Here is a 12,916-nt window from a genome sequence, read left to right on the forward strand (position 1 = left end):
TATCTCCTGGTTTCCATGTGAGTTAGCAACTAATAAAACCTCTGAACTGTATTGCGGACAAGGTGAGCCCACACTCATTGGCACAGGAAAGCATCTAGAAGATGCTTCTTTCTAGGAATCTAACAATGTTCACTTCAGCTCCAAGATCAAAAACTCTGGGAATCCCTCTCAGAGAATGACCTAAGATACAATTTTTCATGTGAGGAGATATATTAGCTTTCAGCTGGCCTGGCTAATGGTCCCCAGGCAAGGGGCACCTCCAACCATGGGGACCTCCCATGCCCATACCTAGCAGCGTCTCCAGCCCTCCATCCTCCACTCACCTAGGATCTGAAGCTACTAGAAAGAGCGAAGGCTCCAGGGCTGTGCTGGCCAGCATGGTAGGCACTAGCCACATGTGGTGATTTAAATTTAAATTAATTAAAATTTACTAAAATGTCAGGTTCAGTTCTTCTGTAATACTAGCCACATTTCCAGTGTCTAATGGCCACCAATGGCTAGTGGCTACTGCACTGGATGGTGCAGATATAAAATGTTCTCATCACTGCAGAGAGTTCTATTGGGCGGAGCTCCTCTAGAACAGTGGTTCTCGAATGTCACTGTGCGGAAGGATTGCCTAGGAATCTTGTCAAAAATGCAGATTCTCAGGTCTCATTCTCAGTAGGTCCTGGGGGTACCTACTGATTTAAACGATTACTTGTTTCAGGGACAGTTTACCCATCCGATTTTGACAAATACTGTCCACTAGGGTTAAAAATATTTGCTATTTTTTGAAACAGTATTTTCAAACTATGATGAAAAATCATTAAAAATATTTTCTGGGGCTTCCCTGGTGGCGCAGTGGTTGAGAGTCCGCCTGCCGATGCAGGGGACACAGGTTCGTGCCCTGGTCCGGGAAGATCCCACATGCCGCGGAGCGGCTGGGCCCGTGAGCCATGGCCGCTGAGCCTGCGCGTCCGGAGCCTGTGCTCCGCAACGGGAGAGGCCACAACAGTGAGAGGCCTACGTACCGCAAAAAAAAAAAAAAAAGAACCTGCTCTATAAAGAAATAAATAAAATAAAATACAAAAGAAAAAAGAAAAAAAAAATTTTCTAACCCTTTATGGACCAGTATAATAACAATGAATTACTAGAAAAATCAAATTTTAAAATAAAGCATATAAAATACAAATTTCACTTTTTATTATTAGGTTTAAAGAACATAAAATTACTCTGCCAACATGCTCCACGACTTCCTAAATACTTACTCTCAATTTCTGGACTTGTCTGTTTACAGACCGTACTTGGAGAAGCAATGTTCCAGAAACTAAGAAAATGAAGGGACCTGCATCAATAAAGGAACAGACCTAGGCTTATTCACCTTTCGAATAAAGATGAGGGATAACTCAGGGATTCATATTTGCTTCTTGTAACCTCATATTTTTTCCATTAAAAAATTTAACCTCTGTTTAGATTTCTTATGTCACTGAAAAAAAAAAAGTCTTGCTTAGAAGAGAATGTATGTGTTTGTTCTTTCTAAGATGGAAAAAAACTCTCACCCATGTTTTATGATAAAAGAGCTGAGGAAGGAATTATGGGAGGAAGAATGGATGGTGGCTGCAGTGAAAGAGAACAAGATCCATACCTGGGAACTGCAGAAAAAAGGAGGAGGAGGAGAAGAAGAAGAAGGAAAAGAAATGGGACGTGACTAGGGAGTTGCTACTGAATCTGTACGTGATACTGGTCCGGCCACTGGTAATTTTCCCATGGCGCCTACTATTCATTTGAGCTTGAATTCCCTGAGGATGGCTGTGGCTGACGGTGTCTCCTTCCTCCAGCACTTACTGGGTAGCCTTTGTGCATCTCTGGAAGACGAAGAATCAGACATCTGTGATGCTGATTTTTAAAGTGCTCATGTGTGGAAGTTATGGGAAAGCAGGACTGTCCTCCCAGGTGGGCTGAGGTGAGGGAAGCCGCAGGCACCAGCACACCCAACAAAATGAACATTGACTTCTCAACGGCATCAAAAAAACTAGTCAGTGACCACAGTTTTTATTTGGTTCAAGTGTTCAGATTAGGGTCTAAAAAAGTCACATGTTGCATTTGATTGCTAATTTTCATGTCTCTCTCTCTTTTTTTTTTTTTTTTGCAGTACGCGGGCCTCTCACTGTTGTGGCCTCTCCCGTTGCAGAGCACAGGCTCCGGACGCGCAGGCTCAGCGGCCATGGCTCATGGGCCCAGCCGCTCCGCGGCATGTGGGATCCTCCCGGACCGGGGCACAAACACGCGTCCCTCTGCATCGGCAGGCGGACTCTCAACCACTGCGCCACCAGGGAAGCCCCATGTCTCTTTTTACTCTATAGATTTCCTTGTCGTGTATCTGTGGAAGAAACCTGGTCATTTGTCCTACAGTTTCCACATTCTGGATTTTGCTGGTTGAATTCCAGTGGTGCTGCTTGACATGTTCCCTTGTCCCCCATATTTCCTGCGAAGCGGTGGTTAGATCTAGATCAGCACTATGCAGTAGAAATGTGATGTAGGCCACATAACAAAATTTTAAATTTTTGAATAGTTTCCTAAAAAAATAAAAAGGAACAGGTGAAATTAATTTTATAATAACATTATTCAGGATAATTGACATATAATAAACTGTACTTAAAGTGTACAATTTGAAACCATCACCACAATTAAGACTTTCAAAATATCCATAATCCCCAAAAGTTTTCTAATTTTACTTGGTAATTCCTTCCTCCTGTCCAATTTTTCACATTCACAGGCAATGATTGAGCTGTTTTCTGCCACTGTAGATGAGCTTGCATTTTCTAGGATTTTCTATAAATCAAATCATATAATATGTATTCATTTTTTAGCTATCTTTTTCACTACACATAATTATTTTGAGAATCATCTGTGTTGATGCATGTATCAATAATTTGTTCCTTTTTTTGGTGAGTATTATTCTATTGTATAAATACTGATATATCACAATTTATCCATTAACCTGTTGGTGGACATTTAAGTTGTTTCTAATTTTTAGTTATTTCGAATAAAGCTGCTGTGAACTTTTATGCACAAGTCTTTTCCCTTGGGTAAATTTCTATGAGTGGAATGATTGGATCATGTGGTAGGTATATGTTTAACTTTTTAAGAAGCAACAAGACTGTTTTCCAAAGTGGTTATAGCACTTGACATTCCCATCAGCAGCAAGTCAAATTAATTTTTATATATTTTATTTAACTCAATACATCCAAAACATTATCACTTCAATATATATCAAAATTTTATTACTGAAATATTTTATTTTTTATACTGTTCCAGATCCCATGCGTATTTTGAATTTATTTCTAACATATCACAATCCAAATAGCCACATTTCAAATGCTTAGAAATCATGTATCTAATGATTCTACAATATTGTACAGTGAACTTCTAGCAACTTTATCTGATTCCTATTAATTTTTTAAAACGAGTGATTCATTGCTGGTGTTGTTTGCTTCTATAAAGTAGTGTCTCTCTTTTGTGGTATTTAGTTTCCTTGCCTGATTCAGATGCTGACAAACTGAATTACACATTGTAAGTCCCCCATCAGCTTTTTTTTTTGAGATACAGTTGATTTCCAATATTATATTAGTTTCAGGTGTACAACATAGTGATTCCAAATTTTTATAGATTATATTCCATTTATAGTTATTATAAAACGTTAGCTATATTCCCCCATCAGCTTTCTACCTAATGCCCTTAGCAGAGGCTAATATTTTTCCTAGATCAATGATTTCATTACAGATTGCAAAATGGTAATATTCTATCATTCCTTCTTCCTTTATTAGCTGAAGTACTCGAGAAACACTTAGCCACATTAACTGTTTACCATGAATACACTTTGTATAGGTAAATCAAGAGAAATGTTGGATTCTTCCACTTTATTTATCAGTTTTTATAATAATGAATAGGTTCTCTAGTATCCTCCAAAGGCAAACAGTAAAGAGTTTTCAAAGAATATATGTTGTCTTTAAAAATATCATTATAAACTCATGGATTTAAACATGTTCAATGTGTACTTATTTCACTGTTAATGCTCAAATTGGCCCATTTTTGGACTTTGGGAGCTTTTCCTAAATAGTTCCTGCGGCATTTTGATACAAATGAAGATTTTTGTAACAGCATCCCAGTCTTCTGGTTTTGTTTTGTTTTTTTTTTTTACATCTTTATTGGAGTATAATTGCTTTACAATGGTGTGTTAGTTTCTGCTTTATAACAAAGTGAATCATTTATACATACACATATGTTCCCATATCTCTTCCCTCTTGCGTCTCCCTCCCTCCCACCCTCCCTATCCCACCCCTCTAGGTGGTCACAAAGCACGGAGCTGATCTCCCTGTGCTATGCGGCTGCTTCCCACTAGTTATCTACCTTACGTTTGGTAGTGTATATATGTCCATGCCTCTCTCTCGCTTTGTCAGAGCTTACCCTTCCCTCTCCCCGTATCCTCAAGTCCATTCTCTAGTAGGTCTGTGTCTTTATTCCCGTCTTACCCCTAGGTTCTTCATGACATTTTTTTTTCTTAAATTCCATATATGTGTTAGCATACAGTATTTGTCTTTCTCTTTCTGACTTACTTCACTCTGTATGACAGACTCTAGGTCTATCCACCCAATCACAAATAACTCAATTTCGTTTCTTTTTATGGCTGAGTAATATTCCATTGTATATATGTGCCATATCTTCTTTATCCATTCATCTGTTGGTGGACACTTAGGTTGTTTCCATCTCTGGGCTATTTTATATAGAGCTGCAATGAACATTTTGGTACACGACTCTTTTTGAATTATGGTTTTTTCAGGGTATATGCCCAGTAGTGGGATTGCTGGGTCATATGGTAGTTCTATTTGTAGTTTTTTAAGGGACCTCCATACTGTTCTCCACAGTGGTTGTATCAATTTACATTCCCACCAGCAGTGCAAGAGTGTTCCCTTTTCTCCACACCCTCTCCAGCATTTATTGTTTGTAGAGTTTTTGATGATGGCCATTCTGACTGGTGTGAGATGATATCTCATTGTAGTTTTGATTTGCATTTCTCTAATCATTAATGATGTTGAGCATTCTTTCATGTGTTTGTTGGCAATCAGTATATCTTCTTTGGAGAAATGTCTATTTAGGTCTTCTGCCCATTTTTGGATTGGGTTCTTTGTTTTTGTTATTGAGCTGCATGAGCTGCTTATACATTTTGGAGATTAATCCTTTGTCAGTTGCTTCATTTGCAAATATTTTCTCCCATTCTGAGGGTTGTCTTTTGGTCTTGTTTATGGTTTCCTTTGCTGTGCAAAAGCTTTCAAGTTTCATTAGGTCCCATTTGTTTATTTTTGTTTTTATTTCCATTTCCCTAGGAGGTGGGTCAAAAAGGATCTTGCTGTGATTTATGTCATAGAGTGTTCTGCCTATGTTTTCCTCTAAGAGTTTTATAATTTCTGGCCTTACATTTAGGTCTTTAATCCATTTTGAGCTTATTTTTGTGTATGGTGTTAGGGAGTGATCTAATCTCATACTTTTACATGTACCTGTCCAGTTTTCCCAGCATGACTTATTGAAGAGGCTGTCCTTTCTCCACTGTACATTCCTGCCTCCTTCATCAAACATAAGGTGACCATATGTGCGTGGGTTTATCTTTGGGCTTTCTATCCTGTTCCATTGATCTATCTTTCTGTTTCTGTGCCAGTACCATACTGTCTTGATTACTGTAGCTTTGTAGTATAGTCTGAAGTCAGGGAGCCTGATTCCTCCAGCTCCATTTTTCGTTCTCAAGATTGCTTTGGCTATTTGGGGTCTTTTGTGTTTCCATACAAATTGTGAAATTTTTTGTTCTAGTTCTGTGAAAAATGCCAGTGGTAGTTTGATAGGGATTGCATTGACTCTGTAGATTGCTTTGGGTAGTAGAGTCATTTTCACAATGTTGAGTCTTCCAATCCAAGAACATGGTATATCTCTCCATCTATCTGTATTATCTTTAACGTCTTTCATCAGTGTCTTATAATTTTCTGCATACAGGTCTTTTGTCTCCTTAGGCAGGTTTATTCCTAGATATTTTATTCTCTTTGTTGCAATGGTAAATGGGAGTGTTTTCTTGATTTCACTTTCAGATTTTTCATCATTAGTGTATAGGAATGCCAGAGATTTCTGTGCATTAATTTTGTATCCTGTTACTTTACCAAATTCATTGATTAGCTCTGGTAGTTTTCTGGTAGCATCTTTAGGATTCTCTATGTAGAGTATCATGTCATCTGCAAACAGTGACAGCTTTACTTCTTTTCCGATTTGCATTCCTTTTATTTCCTTTTTTTCTCTGATTGCTGTGGCTAAAACTTCCAAAACTATGTTGAATAAGAGTGGTGAGAATGGGCTACCTTGTCTTGTTCCTGATCTTAGTGGAAATGCTTTCAGTTTTTCACCATTGAGGACGATGCTGGCTGTGGGTTTGTCATATATGGCCTTTATTATGCTGAGGAAAATTCCCTCTATGCCTACTTTCTGCAGGGTTTTTATCATAAATTGGTGTTGAATTTTGTTGAAAGCTTTCTCTGCATCTATTGAGATGATCATATGGTTTTTCTCCTTCAATTTGTTAATATGGTGTATCACATTGATTGATTTGCGTATATTGAAGAATCCTTGCATTCCTGGAATAAACCCCACTTGATCATGGTGTATGATCCATTTAATGTGCTATTGGATTCTGTTTGCTAGTATTTTGTTGAGGATTTTTGCATCTATGTTCACCAGTGATATTGGCCTGTAGTTTTCTTTCTTTGTGACATCCTTGTCTGGTTTTGGTATCAGGGTGATGGTGGCCTCGTAGAATGTGTTTGGGAGTGTTCCTTCCTCTGCTATATTTTGGAAGAGTTTGCGAAGGATAGGTGTTAGCACTTCTATAAATGTTTGATAGAATTCGCCTGTGAAGCCATCTGGTCCTGGGCTTTTGTTTGTTGGAAGATTTTTAATCACAGTTTCAATTTCAGTGCTTGTGATTGGTCTGTTCATATTTTCTATATCTTCCTGATTCAGTTTTGGCAGGTTGTGCATTTCTAAGAATTTGTCCATTTCTTCCAGGTTGTACATCTTATTGGCATAGAGTTGCTTGCAGTAATCTCTCATGATCTTTTGTATTTCTGCAGTGTGAGTTGTTACTTCTCCTTTTTCATTTCTAATTCTATTGTTTTGAGTCTTCTCCCTTTTTTTCTTGATGAGTCTGGCTAACGGTTTATCAATTTTATTTATCTTCTCAAAGAACCAGCTTTTAGTTTGATTGATCTTTGCTATCATTTCCTTCATTTCTTTTTCATTTATTTCTGGTGTGATTTTTATGATTTCTTCCCTTCTGCTAACTTTGGGGTTTTTTTGTTCTTCTTTCTCTAATTGCTTTAGGTGCATGGTTAGGTTGTTTATTCGAGATGTTTCCTGTTTCTTCAGGTAGGATTGTATTGCTATAAACTTGCCTCTTAGAACTGCTTTTGTTACATCCCATAGATTTTGGGTCGTCGGGTCTCCATTGTCATTTGTTTCTAGGTATTTTTTGATTTCCTCTTTGATTTCTTCAGTGATCACTTCACTATTAAGTAGTGTATTGTTTAGCCTCCATGTGTTTGTATTTCTTACAGATCTTTTCCTGTAATTGATATCTAGTCTCATAGCGTTGTGGTCGGAAAAGATACTTGATACAATTTCAATGTTCTCAAATTTACCAAGGCTTGATTTGTGACCCAGGATATGATCTATCCTGGAGAATGTTCCATGAGCACTAGAGAAAAATGTGTAGTCTTTTTTGGATGGAATGTCCTATAAATATCAATTAAGTCCATCTTTTTTAATGTATCATTTAAAGCTTGTGTCTCCTTATTTATTTTCATTTTGGATGATCTGTCCATTGGTGAAAGTGGGGTGTTAAAGTCCCCTACTATGAATGTGTTACTGTCGATTTCCCCTTTTATGGCTGTTAGTATTTGCCTTATGTATTAAGGTGCTCCTATGTTGGGTGCATAAATATTTACAATTGTTATATCTTTTTCTTGGATTGACCCCTTGATCATTATGTAGTGTCCTTCTTTGTCTCTTTTAATAGTCTTTATTTTAAAGTCTATTTTGTCTGATATGAGAATTGCTACTCCAGGTTTCTTTTGGTTCCCATTTGCATGAAATATCTTTTCCCATCCCCTCACTTTCAGTCTGTATGTGTCTCTAGGTCTGAAGTGGGTCTCTTGTAGACAGCAAATATATGGGTCTTGTTTTTGTATCCATTCAGCCAATCTGTTTCTTTTGGTGGGAGCGTTTAGTCCATTTACATTTAAGGTAATTATCGATATGTATGTTCTTATTCCCATTTTCTTAATTGTTTTGGGTTTGTTATTGTAGGTCTTTTCCTTCTCTTGTGTTTCTTGCCTAGATAAGTTCCTTTATCATTTGTTGTAAAGCTGGTTTGGTGGTGCTGAACTCTCTCAGCTTTTGCTTGTCTGTAAAGGTTTTAATTTCTCCATCAAATCTGAATGAGATCCTTGCTGTGTAGAGTAATCTTGGTTGCAGGTTTTTTTCTCCTTCATCCCTTTAAATATGTCCCGGCAGTCCCTTCTGGCTTGCAGAGTTTCTGCTGAAAGATCAGCTGTTAACCTTATGGGGATTCCCTTGTGTGTTATTTGTTGTTGTTCCCTTGCTGCTTTTAATATGTTTTCTTTGTATTTAAGTTTTGACTGTTTGATTAATATATGTCCTGGCATATTTCTCCTTGGATTTACCCTGTTTGGGACTCTCTGTGCTTTCTGGACTTGATTAACTATTTCCTTTCCCATATTAGGGAAGTTTTCAACTATAATCTCTTCAAATATTTTCTCAGTTCCTTTCTTTATCTCTTCTTCTTCTGGAACCCCTACAATTCGAATGTTGGTGTGTTTGATGTTATCCCAGAGGTCTCTGAGACTGTTGTCAGTTCTTTTCATTGTTTTTTCTTTATTCTGCTCTGCAATAGTTATTTCCACTATTTTATCTTCAAGGTCAGTTATCCGTTCTTCTGCCTCAGTTATTCTGCTATTGATCCCATCTAGAGTATTTTTCATTTCATTTATTGTGTTGTTCATCATTGCTTGTTTCATCTTTAGTTCTTTTAGGTCCTTGTTAAATGTTTCTTGCATTTTGTGTATTCTATTTCCAAGATTTTGGATCATCTTTACTATCATTATTCTGAATTGTTTTTCAGGTAGACTGCCTATTTCCTCTTCATTTTTTAGGTCTGGTGGGATTTTATCTTGCTCCTTCATCTGCGGTGTGTTTTTCTGTCTTCCCATTTTGCTTATCTTACTGTGTTTGGGGTCTCCTCTTTGCAGCCTGCAGGTTTGTAGTTCCCGTTGTTTTTGGTGTCTGTCCCCAGTGGCTAAGGTTGGTTCAGTGGGTTGTGTAGGCTTCCTGGTGGTGGGGACTAGTGCCTGTGTTCTGGTGGATGAGGCTGGATCTTGTCTTTCTTGTGGGCAGGTCCACGTCTGGTGGGGTGTTTTGGGGTGTCTGTGGACTTATTATGATTTTAGGCAGCCTCTCTGCTAATGGGTGGGGTTGTGTTCCTGTCTTGCTAGTTGTTTGGCATACGATATCCAGCACTGTAGCTTGCTGGTCGTTGAGTGAAGCTGGGTGCTGGTGTTGAGATGGAGATCTCTGGGAGATTTTCGCCATTTGATATTATGTGGAGCTGGAAGGTCTCTTGTTGACCAGTGTCCTGAAGTTGGCTCTCCCACCTCAGAGGCACAGCACTGACTCCTGGCTGCAGCACCAAGAGCCTTTCATCCACACGGCTCAGAATAAAAGGGAGAGAAAGTAGAAAGAAAGAATTAGTAGAAGTAGAAAGAGAAAGAAAGAAAGAAAGAAAGAGAGGAGTGAGGGAGGGAGGGAAGAAGGAAGGATGGAGGGAAGTAAAAAAAGGAGATAAAGTAAAATAAAATAAGATTAAATATAATAAAGTTATTAAAATTAAAAAATAATTATTAAGAGATAACAAAAGAAAAAAATTATAAAAACAAAAATAAAACGGACGGATAGAACCCTAGGACAAATGGTGGAAGCAAAGCTATACAGACACAATCTCACACAGAAGCATACACATACACACTCACAAAAAGAGGAAAAGGGGAAAAAATCATAAATCTTGCTCTCAAAGTCCACCTCCTTAATTTGGGATGATTGGTTGTCTATTCATGTATTCCACAGACATCAAGTTGATTGTGGAGCTTTAATCCGCTGCTCCTGAGGCTGCTGGGAGAGATTCCCGTTCTCTTCTCTGTTCTCACAGCTCCCAGGGGCTCAGCTTTGGATGTGGCCCCGCCTCTGCGTGTAGGTCGGCGGAGGGCGTCTTTTCTTCGCTCAGACAGAACGGGGTTAAAGGAGCCGCTGATTCGGGGGCTCGGGCTCGGGCCAGCGGGTGCGGGGGGGTGGGGGTGGGCGGGGCACGGAGTGCGGGGCGGGCCTGCGCGGCAGAGGCCGGCATGACGTTGCACCAGCGTGAGGCGCGCCGTGCATTCTTCCGGGAGAGTTGTCCCTGGATCCCGGGACCCTGGCAGTGGCGGGTGGCACAGGCTCCCCAGAAGGGGAGTGTGGATAGTGACCTGTGCTCGCACACAGGCTTCTTGGTGGCGGCAGCAGCAGCCTTAGCGTCTCATGTCCGTCTCTGGGGTCCGCCCTTTTAGCCGCGGCTCGCGCCCGTCTCTGGAGCTCCTTTAAGCAGCGCTCTAATCCCCTCCCCTCGCGCACCAGGAAACAAAGAGGTAAGAAAAATCTCTTGCCTCTTCGGCAGGTGCAGACTTTTCCCCGGACTCCCTCCCAGCTAGCCGTGGTGCACTAACCCCTGCAGGCTGTGTTCACCCCGCCAACCCCAGTCCTCTCCCGGCGCTCCGACCAAAGCCCGAGCCTCAGCTCCCAACCCCGCCCGCCCCGGCGGGGGAGCAGACAAGCCTCTCGGGCTGGTGAGTGCCGGTCGGCACTGATCCTCTGTGCGGGAATCTCTCCGCTTTGCCCTCCGCACCCCTGTGGCTGTGCCCTCCCCGCGGTCCCGAAGCTTTCCCCCTGTGCCACCCGCAGTCTCCGCCCGCGAAGGGGCTTCCTAGTGTGTTGAAACCTTTCCTCCTTCATAGCGCCCTCCCACAGGTGCAGGTACCATCCCTATCCTTTTGTCTCTGTTTTTTCTTTTGCCCTACCCAGGTACGTGGGGGGGTTTCTTGCCTTTTGGGAGGTCTGAGGTCTTCTGCCAGCGTTCAGTAGGTGTTCTGTAGGAGTTGTTCCATGTGTAGATGTATTTCTGGTGTATCTGTGGGAAGGAAGATGATCTCCGCGTCTTACTCTTCCGCCATCTTCCTGTCTTCTGGTTTGACGAGGTGTTCCAGGTTCATTTGTACATTTCCTTGATCAGCCATTTTTTTTAAGGAGTTCTGGTTGCTGTAATTAGAAATATTATTTAGAGACCATAATCTGGGCACCACAGATACTGATTGCTATTGGGGTGGTTATTGTTTCTGAGCTTTTTTTTTTTTTTTGCGGTACGCGGGCCTCTCACTGCTGCGGCCTCTCCCGTTGCGGAGCACAGGCTCCGGACGCGCAGGCTCAGCGGCCATGGCTCACGGGCCTAGCCGTTCCGTGGCATGTGGGACCTTCCCGGACCGGGGCTCGAACCCGTGTCGCCTGCATCAGCAGGCTGACTCTCAACCACTGCCCCACCAGGGAAGCCCTGTAATACTCTTTTGAAAGAGGTATCTTTCAACTGTTGTGCAGACTATGGGGTAAAGATGTTAGAGAATGTCTTTCATGATGCACAGTAGGAATACATTTTACATCATGATGTGTTATGTATACACACACATGCTTGGATGTGTACACACACACCCACACACACACATACAGCCAAAACGCATGTTTCATGAAGCAGTACTTACCTTTAGTGTGTGTGGCCTCTGATATTTTCTGTTCTTCTCTTTCTGATCCCATTTATTTTTTTAAATGCTGATCGTGACTCACTAAACTGACTTCACATCTATGAAAAATGGGTCGAAAACCCTGAGTTAGGGCAAGCAGAGAAACCTAAGTAGTGAGGTGGAAAGAGGGTGGTCAAGGTGCTCTCCTTTGTTTCTTTGCTGAACGACGAGGGGACCAACCCTGCTCCAAACAGATGTCCTAGCTACCAGAGCCAGGCTACATTTCTGACCTCATGAGATCTTATGGTATGCTCAGCTTTGTTCTTTACTTTTCCCACTTTGAATGGAATGGAGTTTTAGCTAGGAGAAATAAACACAGGAATATTTTGGAAAAGACAGGCAGAATAATATTGGGAAAATATTATTATAAGTTAATATTCTGGTACTGTGTTTGTCTGTGTGTCAGGGTGTCCAGAAGTGAACGGTAACTCCCAGAATGGGACTGTAATGTTGCATCTCGAGGGCGAGTTCTACTCAATTGGCCTGTGCAGGCTTAGCCTCTGCGGGGCTTCAGCTGAAGAGTATTTACCCGTGTACGGTGTACAGCACAAAGGGAAAAGGGCAGGGTTCAGAACTGCATATATAGTATAAACTAAACTAAATATTTATATTAATTATTCTTCTATCTGTTTAACTGTCTCAATGCCTAGAAAGAACAACTCCAAATGTAAAAAAAATGGCACTCTTTGTTTGACTGAATTATGTGAAATATTTCTTTTCTTCCTGATAATATTCTGCATTTTTCCAACTTTTAAAAATTCCGGAGCTTCCCTGGTGGCACAGTGGTTGAGAGTCCGCCTGCCGATGCAGGGGACACGGCTTCGTGCCCCGGTCCTGGAAGATCCCACATGCCATGGAGCGGCTGGGCCTGTGAGCCATGGCCACTGGGCCTGCACGTCCGGAGCCTGTGCTCCGCAACGGGAGAGGCCACAACAGTGAGAGGCCCGCGT

The sequence above is a fragment of the Aethalodelphis obliquidens genome, unplaced genomic scaffold (genome assembly GCF_003676395.1).
Source record: "Aethalodelphis obliquidens isolate GAN/ISIS:26980383/991018 unplaced genomic scaffold, ASM367639v1 scaffold2, whole genome shotgun sequence".
NCBI classification, from domain to species: domain Eukaryota; kingdom Metazoa; phylum Chordata; class Mammalia; order Artiodactyla; family Delphinidae; genus Aethalodelphis; species Aethalodelphis obliquidens.